This window comes from Podarcis raffonei, chromosome Z (genome assembly GCF_027172205.1).
Source record: "Podarcis raffonei isolate rPodRaf1 chromosome Z, rPodRaf1.pri, whole genome shotgun sequence".
NCBI lineage: Eukaryota > Metazoa > Chordata > Lepidosauria > Squamata > Lacertidae > Podarcis > Podarcis raffonei.
The window spans coordinates 45,844,787-45,864,617 of record NC_070621.1 but is presented as its reverse complement, the minus strand read 5'-3'; the positions used below and the strand labels follow the sequence as shown (position 1 = coordinate 45,864,617).

At 43.1% G+C, this 19,831-nt stretch overlaps 1 long non-coding RNA gene across 2 annotated transcripts; it reads left to right on the top strand.

Annotated features, from left to right (window-relative positions):
• Positions 1–6,243: 6,243 nt before the first annotated feature.
• LOC128406791 (uncharacterized) lies at positions 6,244–19,645 on the top strand. 2 transcript variants are annotated; one of them, XR_008328629.1, is made up of 2 exons: positions 6,244–6,469; positions 19,544–19,645. It is a non-coding gene; the product is annotated as an uncharacterized LOC128406791 (long non-coding RNA). The 2 variants fall into 2 exon arrangements; XR_008328630.1 differs by lacking the exon at positions 6,244–6,469 and adding an exon at positions 18,753–19,103.
• Positions 19,646–19,831: the final 186 nt, after the last annotated feature.

Here is a 19,831-nt window from a genome sequence, read left to right as displayed (position 1 = left end):
AAAGAACACACATCATATCATGAAACATGCCTAGCTAAAACTACCACCACCATCACTACTGAGAAGTGTATTGGCAAGTCAGCAATTGCAATGGCTTGCCTCTTCAAAGGTTTGGGAGAACGTGATGAAGGTCTACCAGGTTTGCCTGTTGAGCATGCTGCTTTATGGAAGTGAGTCATGGACAACTTACGACTCAAGGCCTTCCACATACCCTGCGTCAGGAAGATTTTGGGCAGCACATGGCAGCACAGAGTCTGAATCAAAGGTGTTCTCCCCCAAGCCCACATTCCCAGCATGTTCTCCCTTCTGTCTCAATGATGTCTATGCTTGCTTGGTCATGTACACAGAATGGAGGATGGAAGGATCCCCAAGGAAAAGCTCTATGGGGAGCTGTCTTCAGGCACCAGGCCTGTTCGCAGACCAGCTCTGCTTTACAAAGATGTCTGCAAACGTGACATGAAGGCTGACAACAATAACCCAGCTGTGTGGGAATCCCTTGTAGACAATCACAGTGCCTGGAGACAGGTTGTGTATTCATAGCAGTGACCAGAGGAGGAATGACCACTGGGAGGAGCACAGAAACACCATGGTGCATCTGCAGCAGCACAACTGGACGCCTTCATCTTCCCCAGCTGCAACAAAATATGTCTCTCCTGTGTCGATTTCTACAGCCACAGAAGGCAATGTTAGCCTCCAGTGGTTTGAGTTCAACCCTGAAGGTACACTCCTCCATTGTGAGAGCCAGTGTGGTGTAGTGGTTAAGAGTGGTGGACTCATAATCTGGTGATCCGGGTTCGCTTCCCCGCTCCTCCACATGCAGCTGCTGGGTGACCTTGGGCCAGTCACACTTCTCTGAAGTTTCTCAGCCCCACTCACCTCGCAGAGTGTTTGTTGTGGGGGAGGAAGGGAAAGGAGAATGTTAGCTGCTTTGAGACTCCTGAAGGGGAGTGATAAAGTGGGATATCAAATCCAAAAAAACTCTGAGACAGATAGATGGCAACAATATTATTCATTTATTCTGATACAGTTCACAGTATTGTGTGACTTCTCTCTCTCTCTCAATTATCATATATATATATATATATATATATATATATATATATATATATATGAGAGATAATTTATGGATATGCTATCATGTGCATATTATTTGCATTATGATAAATAATAATAATGGAAGGAAACCTTTTGATAAACTCATGCGCTCAGTAGCATTTAATTTTTACTCACGGCTTTTATTAAGGACTCACTGCTACTTGATGGGCTACTGCTTCTCTCTTGTGATTGCTGATCTTGTAGCAAAGAGTGCTTTTAAGGACTGTAGATCTGCCTTAGTGGGGGCAATACTTAGAGGGAAGCATTTTAAAAAACCAACAAACCAAGAAAGCAAGACGTTCCTGATATTTTCTCTGATGCTTCCATGTATCCAACAGGCATGTGTGCTTGTTTGTTTGTGTGTCTGGAGGGGTATGGTGGGGGAGAAAAAAATGCTTTTGCTTATGTATTTATACAATGATTTCCCCTCAAAATACATTAGTCCAAAGTGGCTGACAACCATTCAGTTTTTGAATTGTTAAAATAACATTTTAAAAACCACTGATAGCTGGATGTGATATTTGGGAAGAGGCGTAGATGGTATCTTCCCAAACTGGTCTTTTCCCACCCTGCCCTCAAGGCACATTTCCCAGTTTCTACTGGGTGTTTCCCAAAGCCTTAGCCAGAGATCTGGGGCGCTAATTTCGACAATTTATTTTATTTTATTTTTTTGCCAGATGGGGTGATAGGGAAATGCAGAATATAGGGCTGCAAACTTAATCAGTAGATTAATCAACTCAAAGTTCAGTAGATTACCCACCCAAATTCTTCTCTCAGCCAGCAGTTTTACAATTTACAATACTCATTAAAAGATCCTTAAAATATCTATTTCCATGGTTCATTTTGCATATCATAAATCCCTGCATATTTTACATAAACTAAACCATTTAGTATTCCATTATTACATCCATCAAAACTTATTTACACAGTTGAATATATCTTAATGCTGCCAATGTTTTCAAGGATTAGTTTTAAAGATATGCTTGATTGCTTTATTCATTTAACTTAATTATATTTTGGAACATTTGTATACCGCCCATTATTCTTTTTAGATGCCAAGGCTGCAAGCTCTTTGAAGTCGTCTTCTTTGACAATCACTCACAGCAGAGTAAGATTGCCTTCCATGAACACAGTCTTAACAGTGTGTCCATAGATGACTGTGGAGGCCAATTCTGGATCCACATGTTCTTCCACAGTGGGGACATAGGTTTCCAGGTGGGAGTTGCTCAAAGTGAGGGTTTGCCAAATGTGCCTTCCTCTTAGAAAATTTGTCCCTTACGCCCTGAGTTCATGCTTCTTCAAAGTCTGTGATGCCTTTGGAGGAGGCTGTTCTCCATCTTGCATTACCAGCCATCAAAGGGAGCCACTAGATACTTTTTCAAGAGAGATGTTATATGCACCAATTTATCCATTCCAATGAGCAATCTAGCTGCTGCATTCTGTGCTAGCTGAAGCTTCAAAGTTGCCTTCAAGGGCAGCCCTATGTATGGCACACTGCAGCATTCTAAGTTGTATTGGTTCAATAAGCAGATTAATCAACCCCTAAACAGATTAATCAACTCCTACTTTGGTTGGTTAATCAATGGAAGCTGCTGCTCCCCCTTTTAAATGGTAGGGTGGTGAATGAAGGGCACACCAGATTGGTTGTATTGATTCTGGGGTATTGCTATAATGGGATGAATAGGGCATGCCTGATGGTGGCCATTTCTTCCAATGATCCAAAGTGCTATGTTTGTTGTGAACAAGGATTTTGGATTTTGTTGTGATTAGCTGGCTCTTTTGGTTTCCTTCCCCCCCTTTAGATATCAGCAGCCCCACCCAATGCTCCACCCTAAAGTGATTTTGAATGTCCTCTCCATTCCATGTCTGTGTTCCTGGTGAATGTGCAACATCCTGAGAAAGCATTGCTTTAGGGAGAGGCGGCATGAATATTCCAGCCGTGGTAGGGCTGCTTTCAGGAGGCAGTCTGCCAAATGCCCTCTGGTGGATCCCCTCCTATTCAATTGCCTCCCCCCACCCCCAAAGGCAGGTTTATCCGGCACTAATGGGCAGCAAGGTGGGACGCGGGTGGCGCTGTGGGTTAAACCACAGAGCCTAGGGCGTGCTGATCAGAAGGTCGGCGGTTCGAATCCCCGTGACAGAGTGAGCTCCCGTTGTTCGGTCCCAGCTCCTGCCCACCTAGCAGTTCGAAAGCACGTCAAAGTGCAAGTAGATAAATAGGTACCACTCCGGCGGGAAGGTAAACGGTGTTTCTGTGCACTGCTCTGGTTCGCCAGAAGTGGCTTAGTCATGCTGGCCACATGACCCGGAAGCTGTACGCCAGCTCCCTCGGCCAGTAAAGCAAGATGAGCGCCGCAACCCCAGAGTTGGTCATGACTGGGCCTAATGGTCAGGGGCTCCTTTACCTTTAATGGGCAGCAAGCACTCCTTTACAGGGTCCTGAAGTGATGCTACTTTGGAGGCATGTGAGAAATTGCAATGGGGGTTCACTGGTATGTGCTGATTAGAAGGCTCGGGAGATATAGCCATACTCTGCTTATGTGTCCCTTTGTATATGTAAACTTAGGGATGTGAACACAGCAAATCCGGAAGCATTTTTCTGGGTTTCACTACACATGCCTGTGCAGAAGCGCTCTATGCACCATGCACATGCACAGATCCCGTTTGCAACCGGAGGTACCACTATATTAACAATGGACCTTGCCAGGGCTCTCAGAGTTGTCCAAGAATGCAGTGTTTGGATGGCAGGTCCAAGCTATGATGCTAAATCCATGGTCTTCCATTTTGACCACCCAAATCAGCCCTATAAGCCTCTGGTTGCTTCTAGACCACCTGTTTATGGGGTAGTCCTGATTCATTGCAGGGTGTTGAGATGACTATTTCTTGAGCATTCATTCTGATTTGTTTGCAGAAAAGCCAGATAACATTGCATCAGGCTAATGCTGTCTCCCACTTCCCAGTGCATCTTGACATCACTTTCCTTATCACCAAGCATCTGATTTGGGTAGGGAGGGGAGGGGGTTTATTGCACAAGAGCTCTAAATCTTTTATCTCTTGAGGATGGTGCTAATAAGCTGTGATTGAAAGTCCAAACATCCTACACTCTCACACACACCCTGCCCTCAAATGCCGGTCTCATGTGAAACCCGAAACCTGGTGTTTTGATTAGCAAAGCGGAACTCGCTAAGTCCCTTCAGGGGAAGAGGACAGTTCTGCTTTTTCATCCTGCCATCGGGGAGATGTTATCATCACACTGATGCCCCAGTAAGCATATTCTAACTCAGCTGTTTCTGCTCTTCCTGCCATGAGTGACTGGGGTTGCCCATTAAGCAAAATGTCTCTGGGCTCTTTAAAAGGCTTGTAAATTACTCATCTCCAACATCCCTGTGCAACTCGAGGGGAAAACTCCCTCATTGCTTTTAAATGGGATCTGGAGTGCAGCTAGCTGTCAGCTGCTTCCGTCCACAGGCTCTGATACACACATATATACTGTAGAATTGCATGTGTGGAGTGTTTTGTTCTGGACTGGACTTCAGGGCCAAAGCCTGGGGCCCCACAGATTCCTGAATTGCTGGGGGTTGGACTAGATGACCCTCATGGTCCCTTCCAATGCTACGACTCTATGATTCTAGGACTAGGCCCTCCAATGGCCCCCAGAGAGGAGAAGATGATGAGGGTGGAAGCAAAGAAGTGCAATCTCATCAGTCTCTGAGCCTGAATGGGTATGTCAGTGCTAAGGAGGGCTGATGGCAGCTGCCATAGCATCCTTTATTTCTTCATAGGAACATAGGAACCAGGCTTCTATGGAGTCAGACCATTGGTCCATTTAGTTCAGTACTGTCTGCACTGACTGGCAGCAGCTCTCTGGGCATTTGGCATTCCAGATTCATCCAGGGAACAAACCTGGGGCCTTCATGCAAAGCACAGCCATTATTATTATTATTATTATTATTATTATTATTATTTACAAATGACAAGAGAATGGCCAGTCAAGCATGTGCTTGTCTACGGATGTTTGTTCTATTATTTTTGCCTTTAAAATATAGAAGTAATTGTGTTTAATGTCGGGTTAGCAGAAGCTAACTCCGTTTAGTTAGTTAGTTAGTTAGTTAAACCAAGCTGTGCTGTGATTTCAGTGCGGGGTCTTAAAATGTGAAATTTCACGTTGTCAGATAAATTCTTTAAAAATAAACAAACCAGGGTTGAATTTGTCCAAATAAAGGAAACGTGGGAGGCGGCAGCCTCTAATTTTGGCAGGATCTGAGCAATTCTCGTTTAGCTTTCTTGGGGCAGTTGCATGAATTCTATATGGAGATTGAAGACTAAAACCAAGGCAGGGAGCAATTTCATGCAAGCATAGGGTGCAACACACATGTAAAATCCAGCAGTTTATATCTCTACTCCAGCAGTTTATATGCTTTTAACTCAATCACTCAATAAAAAGGACTTTGTCAGCATTCTCTTCCTTTTCTTTTGCTAAAAGTTGCAAAAGCAACCAAACTTTTCTAATTTTTCCCAGTTTCCCCTTTCCTCCCTCCCCACCAAAGACGTTTGGCTAAGAACGCTGCTGGTGCGATCCGTCGGATGACTCCCCACCCACAACACCCGGGGTGTTTTTGTTTCGTTTCAAACTGGGCCCATCCGAGAAAGTTAAAAATAGAAGGGGGCAATTGTTCTGAAATGACTTTACTCCCCTGGTATCCTCTACCATCTGTCTGTTCCCCTCCTCCACACACAAACACACGTCCCTCTGTCCCTTCCCACATTGCGAGGCCGCACATTGTCCGCAGTTCCCGCTTCTCAGCGGCGGGGTTGTAAGGAGGCGGCTTCTGGGTGCTGTAACAAACACCTGCGCCCCTCACAATGGGCTGTGGGTGCATGTGGGGGGAGAGAGATTGATGCTTTGCGGGCGGGGAGGGCGGGTGGACGGAGGGGGCTGTCATTCGAATCCATGTGAACTCCAGCTTCGGAGGGCAAGCTTTGATTGACAGCTTTTGTAGGTTGCCATTCTCTTTTCAAAAGGCTTGCTTTAACAGACAGTAAGTTGGGGAGGTTGGAGGCCGTTTCGGGGGTGGGGGGGGGAAGCGTTGAAGGGGAGGAGGAAGGCGATCTTTCTCTGCCATAACTCTTAACAGGGCAATTGCAAACATTAAAAGATTCCCGCCCCCCCCCTTCTCTCCTGTTCTCCTCCTCTTTCCCCACTTGTTATGCATTAAGCAATTGCAGTCTTGGTATGCACACCATTAATTAGAAGTGCAGGGCAGATTCCTAAAAAGGGGGAAAGTTTCTTCAGGACAACTACAGGAGACATCCCTGGGACAAAGACCTTTTTGTTTTCTCCCCTCCCCATTACATTATCAGTGCGCTATCTAAGGTAATTGTCCTTTTAATTGAAATTAAGGGGCAAAAGATGACTAAATCGTGCCTTATTCTCTCTTTCATTGATCCCCTCCTTCCAAAAAAAGAGAGAACCTTTAGTTTGAGGCTTACCTTTCAACTTCTTTCTTTCTTTCTTTCTTTCTTTCTTTCTTTTTTGGTCTTGTTTATATTTGCTCCATACTCTCACCCCCATGTGCAAGTGTGTTCTGAGGACATCTGTGTAACAGCTGACTTTTATGGCAACAGCAGGGCCTTGGCCTGATCTAAGCAAGGATTGCAAACATTTTTATTTATTTATTTTGTAAAATGAGAGGAAAATATGGAGTGGTCAGACAAATACTGGCACCTATCAGCTTGCAGTTCAACTTTGTAATGTTGCTTCCAGATTGGGGGGGGGGGGTTAAAATGATAATTCAGGTATCCCAAAGAGGACATTGGCAACAGGTGTTTGTTTTTTTAAAATAAATAACAACTTGCTGAATTCCACGCCACCCCCTCCCAATACATCTGGTTTAAAATGGGTGAAAACAACAGGCATTTTGATGCCAACAGTGCTGTGTGGATGATGCAAAATGTTAGCTTGTGTGAAGAGTGCCTGTATGTCTCAAAACAGCCTTTGTGCAGGAGGATTACAGAAAGACCCATATCTAGGAAAATTTGCAGGGCCATCCAAAATTTGTTTAGTCAGAGGTAATTCCTACTTATTTCATAGGATTCCAGTTGTGCAGGGCTAGGCAGCACATGTTTAGCTTAGAAAACAGGGAGCCGCCTGATGCCAAGTCAGAGCATCAATGCATCTACCTCAGTGTTGCCTAGACTTTTGGTAGAGGGGGACAACATCTGTTCACCTCCAGTACTCACACTGCTCCTGTTGTTGTTGATACACCTGTGAATCAATTATTCACATGAGCCAACCATGAGTGTAGCAGAACTGAGCTATCTGCGATGTGATTGGATGGTTAAGTATTTTTTTAAATTTTATTTGATCTGGGGGGGTAGCACCCCCCTGCCCCCTTCTGGCTATACCCTTGGAGCCAACTCCTAGGGGCCGAGGGGGTCTTTGGGGGCCCCAATAAAATACTTGAGGGGTCCGGGACCCCCAAAATGGATAGGCATTGCCATTCAAATGGTGTGTGTGCACTGCATCATGTGACTGAATATGCAGGGCAGAGCTTACTTGGGCCGGCTCAATATTTTATTCAAGTTGGCATATTCACACACACACACACACACACACATCCCAAATATTTCATAGTGCCATGTCTATTAATAAATGCAGCTGTGGGGCAGGAGGGCAGAGAGGGAAGCCTAATGTTAATAGCCGTTAAATTTAGATTTAGAGTATCATTTCCAACTGTAAAAATGATGGAGATGGGCGCTGAGGAATTGAAAAATACAACAGCTCAGAGTTTCCCTCCATGGCCTCCTTGAAGGCGGACCTCAGCACCCCTTGAAATTACATAACAGAGCCAGTCTTCTTGAAGGCCTAATTAGCTAATTAATCAGGTGCTGAAACCAAATGAATAGAAGTTCTCAGGCAGACAGGCCAAGCTGTAAGAGAAGCACTCGGGCATTCCCAAGACAGAGCAGCCTTTCTTTTCCAGGGGCCCTCAGGCCCATTCAGAATTTTCTCCCTCTCTTGTTGTGGTGGTGGTGTTTACAAAGGCCAACGACAATGTCCCACCGTCAGCTGGGCCAGTGCAAATGTTTGGAAGAGGAGGAAATCAAATAAAGAGATGTCCTGTTTGGACATGTCAGGCAAATGTGTTCCGTCCTTCAGGATGGCAAGCAGTTGGAGCTGAGGGAACCTGTTGCCAGCTCAGAGCCCCATGCGCTCCTGCAAAGTTGTGGGCGGATGTTTCCTGTGGCACACTCATATCTCGCACATAGACTAGTCTATGAAGGATCTCCTTTCTCTGTCTTTTTTATATATCTCTGTCCCTTCTCATGCCTGTTTCAGAATTATGGATCCTATATGCATGTCAAGAAGGAGTTTTTGCTTAAATAGAGGGAATAAAAGAAGGAATAAACCTCCCACTCTCATCTGCACCATATATTTAAAGCACATTTGATACATATTTAAAGCACATGACTTCCCCCAAAGAATAATGGGAACTGTAGTTTACTACGGTTGCCATATTTCAAACAGTGAAATATATATATATATATATATATATATATATATAGTTTTGTCCAAAGTTGTTGAGCTATCTTTATGGAAAATAAACACCACTGGACATATGGCAACCCTGTGTTTACCCACCACAGTTTACCCATCCAATTACTGCAAAGTTGCCAGGGGTGGTGTAATAATAATAATAATAATAATAATAATAATAATAATAATAATTTTTATACCCTGCCAATCTGGCTGGGTTTCCCTAGCCACACTGGGCAGTTTACAGTATGTGTTTGTGTTCCCCCCCCTGCCCAGTAAATTTTCCTTCAGCACTCCGGCTGCTCATACCTCCTGATCTGAAAAGTCTCTCTATGGGCAACCAGGAGCACCACTAAGATAACTTGCAGAATAAAGAAAAGGGCACACTCACACCCTCAGCCACCACAAAATTTAGTGTAAGTTTAAGAAAAACCTTGCACACAGACAGCCCTCCTGTGATAAGTTCACTGAAGTTTTCTCTCCCTTTTGAGAATTTTTTTATGCATTTTCTTCTCTCATTAATGGCTGTAGAAGGGTTGGGAGGAAAACACCGGGGATAGTTTTTGGCACATTGCTATGCTGGTTCAACACTAATTTGTGGGTGGGAGGAAAATATGAATTCCTGTGACTCATGTATGTGGCATAAATAGCAAACGAATTGGCTGGGTGCCTGGATTCGAAACACAGGGGTAAACACACAATCCAGCAGGTGAGAACCCCCAGTAGCAGAGTTTAAACACAGAAAAGTCAAGCAGTATGGTGTTAGGAACACAGGCTGTTAGACCCTTTCATCTTCGTTAGTACGTTTGCAAACAGTGATCCTCTCTTTCTACCTCTCCTGCAATGAACAGACTGCACACTATTAAGCAAGTTTAAAATCCAGTGGTACCTTGGTTTGCATACGTTTTGGATTACAAACACATCAAACCCGGAAGTGCATGTCCCGGTTTGCAACCTTTTTTTGGATTACAACCTATTTATTTTGGATCACGAACAAAAATTTTTGGGAGGCCCCATTGGCGAAAGCGCGCCTTGGGTAACAACCTGTTTTGGTTTACAAACGGACCTCTGGGACGGATTGCGGTTGTAAACCAAGGTACCACTGTACTTTACTTTACTTACAAAACATTCAGATAGATGCTGGAAGCAGATGTTCATGTTTGCAAATGTTCATGTTTCCTTTATATTTCTGTAGTATGGGGATTAACAGCAAGAACAGAAAAGGGGATGTACCCTTATGCTTTCCAAGAGACTTATACTTCAAGCTTGGAAGGATAAATATGCCCTGCACATTTTGCAAAGTTCTGAGGACCTGTTACCTTGATTCATTTCCACATACACGGGGGTTCTGTTCCCGGATGCCACATATGGCACCAGGATACGTGAAAGTGGGGGTTCCACTATTCCACCCTGCCCCGCCCCTATCTGGCCCCATTTCACTCCATTCTGCCCTCACCCCTTTTCGGTGCCAAAAACAGTGTGTGTCAGGGAGAGATTTGCATATATATATATATATATATATATATATATATATACACACACACACACACACACACACACACACACACCGTATTTTTCGCTCCATAAGACACACTTTTTTCCTCCTCAAAAGTAAGGGGAAATGTGAGTGTGTTTTATGGAGTGAATGGCACTGCGCAGAGAGGTAGAGCTGCGCCCGCTTCGCTGAAGAGGTGCTGCGCAGCTTTCCCTCTCTGCCACACGCCTGCCCTGCGAAGCCGGAGAAGCAACAGAAGGGACTCCTTCTGTTCCTTCTCCAGCTTCGCTGAAGGGGCGCTGCGCAGTTCTTCCTCTCAGAGAGGGAGAACTGCGCAGCACCCCTTCAGCAATGTGCCGTCCTTGCTTCTGCCTTAGCCGTGCGCAGCCTCTTCGGGCAGGGGGAGCCTTCATCCCGCTGCCCTGAAGAGGCTTGGCGCGGTTATCCCAGAGGCCAGAACAGCCACACGGTATCCCAGAAGTCAGATCCCTCTTGCTGTTCTGGCTTCTGGGGTTCAGAATCATTTTTTCTTGTTTTCTGCCTCCCAAAACTAGGTGCACCTTATGGTCTGGTGTGTCTTTTGGAGCGAAAAATACAGTATATATATATGCCAATTTTTGTGAATAGCTAGTTGCCTTACATTCACTTCTATAAGAACATCAGAAGAGCCTGCTGGATCAGGCCAATGGTCCTTGCAATCCAGCATTCTGTTCTCACAGGGGCCAAACAGGTGCCTGTAGGAGTTCTTCAAGCAGAAACTGAGCGCAAGAGCCCCCTCTGTTCCCACGGTTTCCAGCAACTGGAACTCAGAAGCATGACTGCCTCTGACTGAACATAGCCATCATGGCAAGTAGCCCTTGAGAGCCTCCATGAATTAACTGAATCCTCTTTTAGAGCCATCTAAGTTGATGGCCATCACCGCCTCCTGTGGGTGCGAATTCCGTGTTGAACTGTGCACTGAGTGAAGTACTGATGGCTATTATATTCTCAGTGTGAGCTGACAGTGTGTATTGTTAATGTGCATGTGTTTTCTGTCTTTTTAATATATATATATATTTTGCGAGAGGGGCATTAACTGGAGTTGAGTGGGGCACTGGGAAGGGTGGACCCAGATCCATGGGTGTAGGCTGGGGAGCAGCTGCCACCCCTAAATAAATCAAAATCAACAAAAATCTGAGGTTCTGCCCCCCGTAGCAAAGATCCTGACTACACGCATGCCCAGATCCACAGCATTTCACTCTGGTTTCCTATTGGAATGTCCTGAAATCTATTTTTTATTTATTTGGTTTTTTAAAAATGAAGAAACAGTGGGACATCAAAGAAATGGTGTTCTGTGCTTTGTGGGGGTCTCCTTGGACAAATCCTAGCTCGGGTGGTCACGGCCTTGATCAGAGGAGGACAGACTGTGATATCACCTCTCCCCTGGGGCCTTCACTTTCACGGATGGTGTCTCTGAATGGACGTGTGGAAAGCAGGCCAAAGCTTGCTAACGGTTCACATGGCGGGCTTTCAAGGGCCTGTTTCCCTCGGAGCCCAGCAGGACAAAGCTAATTGGAAGGAAGCATTCAGAGTGCTCTGTCAGCCTACAGGGCCCAAGTATTTAGCAAGCAGCATGAATGAGGATTCGAACTGAAGAAAGTCGTTGGCCCTTAACAATCTTCCCCAGGAGTGGACTTGTCTACTCAACGTTTTGGACAATGCAACTCTGAGTCAGAGGGGAATTACAGGTGGGAGTAATTTACTCCTCGATTTTATGTCATTGCTCCAAGTATTAATCAAGGGGTTTCCTTCCAGTTAATCCTGGCAGTGTTCAGCATTTGGACCAGGACAAGGAAGGCTTAGCTACCTTCCTAAGCAGATGTTTGCTGAATGGGTGGAGTGGTGCCATCAGGGCAGGAATTTTAGGGCCCCACCCAGCAGAATGGGCAGGAGCCCCAGCCATGTGTACAGAGTGCTTGCGTTTGCAGTGATCTGGAGACAGATTCTGTTCAGATCTTTGGGCCAATGTGGGTGTGGTCCCAGCACCCACCCTCCATACATTTTCTAAACATGTAGGTTGTATTTAGCTATGATGTCTGACAGGTATCAATGGACCTACCCTCCATAAATGAATGGCTTGGAATAAGAGTGTTGTATGTAGTGTGGGACCTCAGGCTGAATATGGACCTCTGGTCCTCTTGGAACTCTCCCCATGCCACACTCCAGATGCAGTTGGATCAAATCACTGGCCAAGGTGACTATCTCCATGCCTTCTTTGTGAGCTTCTGAAGAGGCATCTGCCTTACCTGTTGGATGCTCAACACAAGGCAGATGGATCCATGGTCTGATACAACTGTTACTCTTGTTCTTTTGCTTCTTCTATCTAACCAGTGTGAGGCTGCATTCACAATGCGGCTTATTCCATTTCCCTGACACTTCAACATCTGTCAGTTCCCACATTATGTCTGAGCTTTTACATGGCAGAAAAACCACTAGCAAATTTCTAGTGGAAATTATTTTCTAGTGGAAATTATTTTCTTGTTAACTGTTTTCAGAAAAAAAATCTATTTGCAGCCTCATTAGACCAGAAAATCATGGTAGTGGCAAAATTTGGGGGATGGTATTAAAGTGGCAAAATCTGGGCTGCACTGGCATACAGTTCTTTCCTGCTGTGGGAATAATGTGGGAATGAAGCATGCATTTGTGGAAAGGATGGGGGCCAATGGCATTTGTTGTTGGTCATACCAAATCTACTGGGTTGAATGAAATTTTGTGTAACATGCTGGTATATTGGTCAAAAAGGTCACAGTTCCATAATGCAACAGGCACTGCAGTATAGAAAGGAACACCAGAAAACAAGACAGAAGCACTAGCATTGTAATCAGGAAAATGGACAATTTTCCCCAAATCTGAATGCTCCCTTAGCCTCATTTCTTGTGTGACTGTGGCTTAAACTCAGCCATGAGTTCTCTGCCAATTTACAATACAGTATAGCTTTGAGTCATCTGTAGAAGGGTGCAGAAAAGTGTCTCATTTATTTCCGTATGAAACAAAAGGTTTCCCTGAGCAAAGGTTTCAACGGTGAAGTTTACGCAAGCTTTCTAAAACCATGACATGAAGCTCTTTGGATGTCAGATTTCTAGCTGCAGGTCATTTCAATTTGGAAAGAAGCTCTGCAGCTGTGTTAGACTTTTGCTGCAAAAAACAACAACAGAGAGACTTTTGGCACTTTAAAAATTGAACACGTTTAAGATGACATACCGTAAGTTTTTGAGGTGGACTAGACTACTCTTCATCAGATGGATCAGACTTACATCTCTCACATCCAGCCCACTTGCTGCAATGGAATTACTCCTGAAAAGAATTTGTCTTTGTCATTAGAAATTCCAAGTTTAAATAGGGTTTGGTGTGTGAGGAGAACCAGATTGGGAGGTAATTGCTAGTTCATTAATCGGTTAAGAGGGCCAAACAAGGACCAGGACAGTGTAGGCAGGACAATGAAATCAAGGTATGTTCAAGTATAATTCTTTTCGGGTTAAAGCTAGAGATCCTTTCAAAAGGCTTAGGTTTTACCTTGGCCATCTTTTTTCCTTTCTTTCTCCTTTCTCCCTGCTACCCAATTTGTAATTGTCTGTTTCCCCTAATTGGCTGATTAACCACTTATTACATGCAGACCTGGGGGTATGAAGGTCCTTTTCACCACAAGACTTTTCCTTCCCTTCCAAATTGAACTAATCTGGGAAACAGCAGAAACGGTTTTGAACAGCTTGCAGAGTTTTCTGTTGGTTGCTCTGGATGAATATGGTTACGGGGACCATATTTGCATTTTTTTAAATGGTTGCATTTTATTACAGCTGTTGTTTTAATGATTTTAACTAGTGGCACATAGAGTTATATTTATATTTCAAACTTTGGAAAGGATTGGTGCCAGCCAACTAATGGATGAAATTTCATTTCTTCCTTTAAACATATATAAATCCTTTTATGGTATTTTTTTTAAAAAAATACATCAATTAAAAGATCTTTTACCATCAGATATTTTAACGTCAGTTAAAAGAAATCACAGCCTCACAACAGCTGCCCCTTAAGAGAAGCTGATCTGAGGCATCCTGAGCATACTTAGGAAGTCCTATTGAACACAGTGAGCTTTATTTTCTGAGTAAACTTGCACAGGATTGTGAAAAGGCTGACAATGCAGTACTACTACTACTACTACTAATAATAAAAAAATTATTTATATCCTGCCCTCCCCAGCCGAAGCCGGGCTCAGACCGGCTAACATCAAATGTATAACACATTAACATAAAATCAGACAATCAATTAAAATACATCCTCAAATCAGATCAGGATCAGAATAAAATCCAATCAGATGGCAACCCGCAGATTAGGGTTGGGGACCTTAAATGCTCACCAGGCCCAACTGTTTGTGCTGAACTTATATGGGCCTTTGAGAAAAATTGGGAGGCCACGTATCTTCTCAGAAGTAAGCCCCAGTGATCTCAGTGGGACTTATTCTTAGGAAAGTGGATTGCATCTTCAATTTTTCTTTTAAATAATAATCAAAATCAAGTGAAATGCATTGCTTAAATTTCAAGAAGAGAAATTGTTTGCAAAAAAAGGTCCATTGGCAGTAAGATCCACTTGAAGAAGCCAGCTGCAATTAAAATCCAATACATTTTAATCAGCCATTCATGAATTATTTGAGCCTATTAATTGATTACTGCTCAGAGCCCTGTTAGAAGAAAGAGGCGTCTGTTGACAAATGTCAAATTACTCATTTGATTCTATCAAAAATAGTTTCCCAACATTCGATCACACTCAGGAGTGACCAACCCAAAGGGTGGAGGATAGAGTTATGATTACTGATTATTACCTACGTCTAAATTGCCAAGGTCAATAGGATTCTGCCCTTTAACTGAACAGTTCCCAGAGAGGAACATAATGATATATTATACAAATCCATATGTAAAAAACTATGAAACCAACACTATAAAATAAAACCAGCATGGCCAATGCCAGGGATGATGGGACTTATAGTCCATCAGCTTCTAGAGGTCATCATGCTGGTTACTCCTGACTTAAAATCCCTGCTTTGTGCCATTGCCTCATGTAATGTGAATATTGGCATAACTATTATTGAATCATAGACTCATAGAACTTCAGAAGGGTCATCTAGTCCAACTCCTGCAATGCTGGAATCTCATGCCCAACATAGGACTCAAACCCACAACCTTCAGATTAAGAATCTCATTCCCTACTGATGTATATGTATTACTCACCTTTCACCAGAAGGTCCAAGGGTGGGTTACAGCAGCAGAAATTGCAGCATTAAAAACAGTTTAAAACAAAAATAACAATCTTGCAATGAATTACAAGAGTGGGTCCATATATATAGTCAAAGGTGAGAGTGATGAGGTCCATCTTCGACATACAGTGAAGGCCGTGTACACTGAAAGTGCCAGACACACCTCTGTGGGGAGGGAATTCCATAATTTAGGGGCTGCTACAGAGAATACCCTCTCCTGATCACCAGCTGCCCCAAACATCTGAGGGTAGTGGACAGACCAAGAAGGCCCTCTCTACTGATCTTGAGAAGGTTTGTAGGGAAGGAGGAGTATGGCCTGCCTTACAGATCTTAAGACATGGGCTTGCAAATGATGGGGTGCACGTCTTTAGGGTGCATGAGTTCTGGACTGTTCAGTTCAATGAGGAGTTTCAGTCTATGGCCTTCCTACATAGCACTAGAGTTTGTGGGCATCCCGTGAATTTGAATATGGGACGATTCAGGACAGACAAAAGAGTCCTTCACACCATTGCACAATAGTTGAATTATGAAACTTGCTCCCCACAAGAGGCAGCAATGGCCACCAGCTTGGATGGATTTAAAAGAGGATTAGACAAATTCATGGAGGGTAAGATTACCAACAGGATGCCTCTGAACAATGGTTGCTGAGGAACATGCGTGAGAGAGATAAGCTGTTGCTATACTGCCCTGCTTGTGAGCTCCTCAGAGGCACCTGACTGGCCCCTGTGAGGACAGGATGGTGGACTAGATGAGCCATTGGCCTGATCCAGCAGGCTCTTCTTATGTCCTGGGTGTACTATTGATTTCTCCTTTGCAAACACTTGATTCTGTTCTTGGAAGATCTCAAAAGCTAGGAGAACTATCCTAGCTGGTTCTGAATATATCTTCATACCCTACATAATTGGGTGATAGTGGTGATGGCCACCAGCTTAGCTGACTGCCCAAAGGGGATTAAGCCAAATCCATGAAAGAGAATATGGCTGTCAATATCTATCAGTTATAATTGCTATATGTGGCATCCAGGGTCAGAGGCAGGTTCCTTTTCAATACCAGTTGCTGCAGAACAACAGCAGAAGAAGACTATGGTGTTCATGTCCTGCTTGTGGACTTTCTCAACAGAGATCTGGTTGGCCACTGTGGAGAACAGGAGACTGGATTAGATAATTTCTTATTTCATCTCCAGCATCCAAAATTCCTACCTTCATGGGGGTCTTTCTGGGAGGGTGCGTAGCTCAATGGCAGAACATTTGCCTCACATGCAGAAGGTTCCAGGTTCAATTTCCAGCATCTCCAAGTAGGGCTGGTAAAGACTTCTGCTCGAGAGCCTGGAAAGCCAATCATGGTTGACAACAATACTGAGCTAGGTAGACCATTGGTTTGACTTTCCATGTTCACATTGACTTGCCTGGATGCTTGCTGGCATCCACTATTCTCGTGGTTGAACCAAGTGCATCCCAAGTAGAGATCCAGCACTTGCTATACAAAGTGAGAGCCACTGTGGTGACCAGAGAAAAGGTTTTAGTCCAAGGATGGGGAACTTGTGGGCTCCCAAATGTTGAATTCGAAATTCCACCAGTCCCAGCCAGGAAGATCAATAGTCACATGTTCACACTCATGGTTTAGAACCAAGCTCAAATCCTTTTTCAGCCATTCAGCTTGTTGGGTGACCTAGTCACCAGTCACCAGCAGTGGACTTCAGTAATCTTTCATAATATGGATCCCTATGCAAGCCCAAAATTTGGCTTTCCCAAATGCATCTTCTCAATTTTGCATGCCTTTGGCTTGGCACCATGTGCGAGGGAATCACCCTAAATCCTGCAGCGTGATCACCCTCTCTGAGGCTGCCCTAATTTACAGGGTTGTTGGAGTTGAGATAAAGTGGAATGGCATATCATGTACATCACTCTGAGCTCCCTGGAAGTAGGATAAAATGACAGTGATATGACAAGCACATGGATGCAAGTGATCCTCATCTAGGACCTAAACTTCCCTCCTCCTGAATTCAACATTTTGACAGATTAAAAATGCTGGTTTCTAAAGGTTTTTTTCCCCAAGCCTTGAAGGATCTTGAGGAATCTGCGGGATTGCAGCTGTGTGTGTCGCAGTGGAAAGGCATGCTAAATTAAATCGATTTGCCTGTGAAAGGACCGCGTCCATTATTCATGTCACTGGTCTGTCACATCAAATTGAGGGAGGGAAGAAAACGTGAAAAAAAGGAAAAAGTGTCCAGTATTCCGGCGGGGGAGGGGGGAGGTTTGGAAATCCCAAGCCGCAAGGGACTGAATTTCAAGTGGGAGAAAGTCACTCTGAAAGCCCAGGGATAACAGGAAGATGGGAAAGGATGGGGGGTTAAGTTGGCAGCTTGCCAAATGTTGAAAATCTACAAATAAGAAAGTGACTTAACTTTAGTCAAAACTTTTTTTCCAGCAGGAATCGGATTGGAAAGCTTTGTGCAGCAATAGCTTGACCGAAGCAGAGCCTGCTTCCCTTAGAAACTTCTTGAAAGCATTTAAGACAATGTAAAGTTAATCATTTACATGTGGTATTCCTGGATCCTTTTTATTTTATTTTAAAGAGTGTGCATTGTACAGAATCATAGACTCAAACAAAATGAAACCAACAACAGTAGAAATAAAATATCATGACATACAAAATGATTTCATTGTAATTATTTGTATTTTTGAAAGAGTTTTTTTTAATATGCATATAGCTTTAATTCTATCAATGTTTAATTGCATTTTAAAAAACGATTTTTACTTGTTTTTAAATAAATGCAAATATAAATATAAATACAAGAACTGTTAAACACCCATTTACATCTAATGGTGTTTGTTTTATCCATTTTTTCTAAACATAAATGCACACATTCAACATTCAAACATAATGTTTAATTGTACTTTAATGATTTATTTTTCTATATTTTTAGCAGTTCTTGTTTTATCTGTAAGCTGCCATCAGTGTTGCCAGGGGAAAAGGTGGGATGATGATGATAATAATAATAATAAATAATAATAATAATAATACACTAAATTGGGCGGTAAGCACATTATAAATAAAATTCTCATGACTTTTATTTGTCTCACTGTTTCTGGGATGAATATATCAATTGAAGAATAATAACAATTACAAGCAGCTAATACACAACAGTTGATAGCACCCTCTGATTCACATCTGAGCAGCTGAAGGAGCTTAAACATTTCGCTAGCTTTTATTTTGTCAGTCAATGAAATAAATAAATGAATATAATTTGAGGGATTCGCTGCATCCTATGAGAATCCAGAGCAAACTTGTCCGATGAGTGCAACTTCCAAAAGTCTTCCTCTGTCTCCCCCACCCCCTCTTATAAACAAGTTGCGATCCTATACATACTTAATAGGAGTGATCCCCACTGAATGCATGTACAGAATTCCTCCATAAGGCTTTTTTTAAAAAAAGTTCATTGATGCACACGGCGCTACATGCAAATGTTGCTATTCCACCACCAACACTCTCACACGCACTCACATCACGAAAAGCAAAGGATGATTTGAGGAGCGATTAGCTGCTCCCAGCGCAACACAAGGTCCCTTGTGAGAGTCAAAGATTATTACCGGCTGAATACTCTGCTGAGCTAAAGAAGCTTTGAATTGTTTTCTTTAGAAAGCAGCCATGCATTCTTAAGATACAACTCTGGATCTGGCTTGCTGCTCTAGGTATGCATATGCTCTGATTATCCCTGGTTACCAGAGATGGTCCGTATCTTAGGCTGCTGTTCCTTGGAAAACTATGGTTGCTTATTTTGTCCCTGAATGAAGATATTATTATTATTATTATTATTATTATTATTATTATTATTAGAGAATATACATTTTGATTTGTACATTATTTGTACATGCAGATTGCCAAGGGTTTACAGCAAATCAAAAATGATGTCTGAATGATTTCCCCCCGGATATGTAACTTTTGTGGTTGTTCATAATTTCTCTTTTTAAACATTCCAACTTTCTAATTATTCCTGAGTTCTGTGTTTTCTCACTTACTGAACTTTGTCTAGACTGCTTTGTTTGTTTGTTTGTTTAACAGTGAAGAGGTATATAAATTTTGTGAATTTCTGCCATTGACAGAGAATTGTTCTTTCTCCATTTTTTTTAAGCTATACAGATTCTTGCAGCAGTCAGAGGGCTTGTTAATAGTTCTCCGTCAGCCTCTGATGCTGAGAATTTCAGGTAAAATAAAACACTGTTTTAAGCTCTAAGGGTACTAGGTATCCCATCATTTTTGCTGTTGTTGCTTTTGCCTCTGGGAAAGGCCTTCTTAATAAAAATCCTAGAGTCACTACAATTGCCATTATTCACCTTCTCCCGCAGACTCCCTTGAAGTTAAATATCTGAGTGGGTGGTTAGACACATCTCACCTTTAACACATGCAGATGATTGGAGAT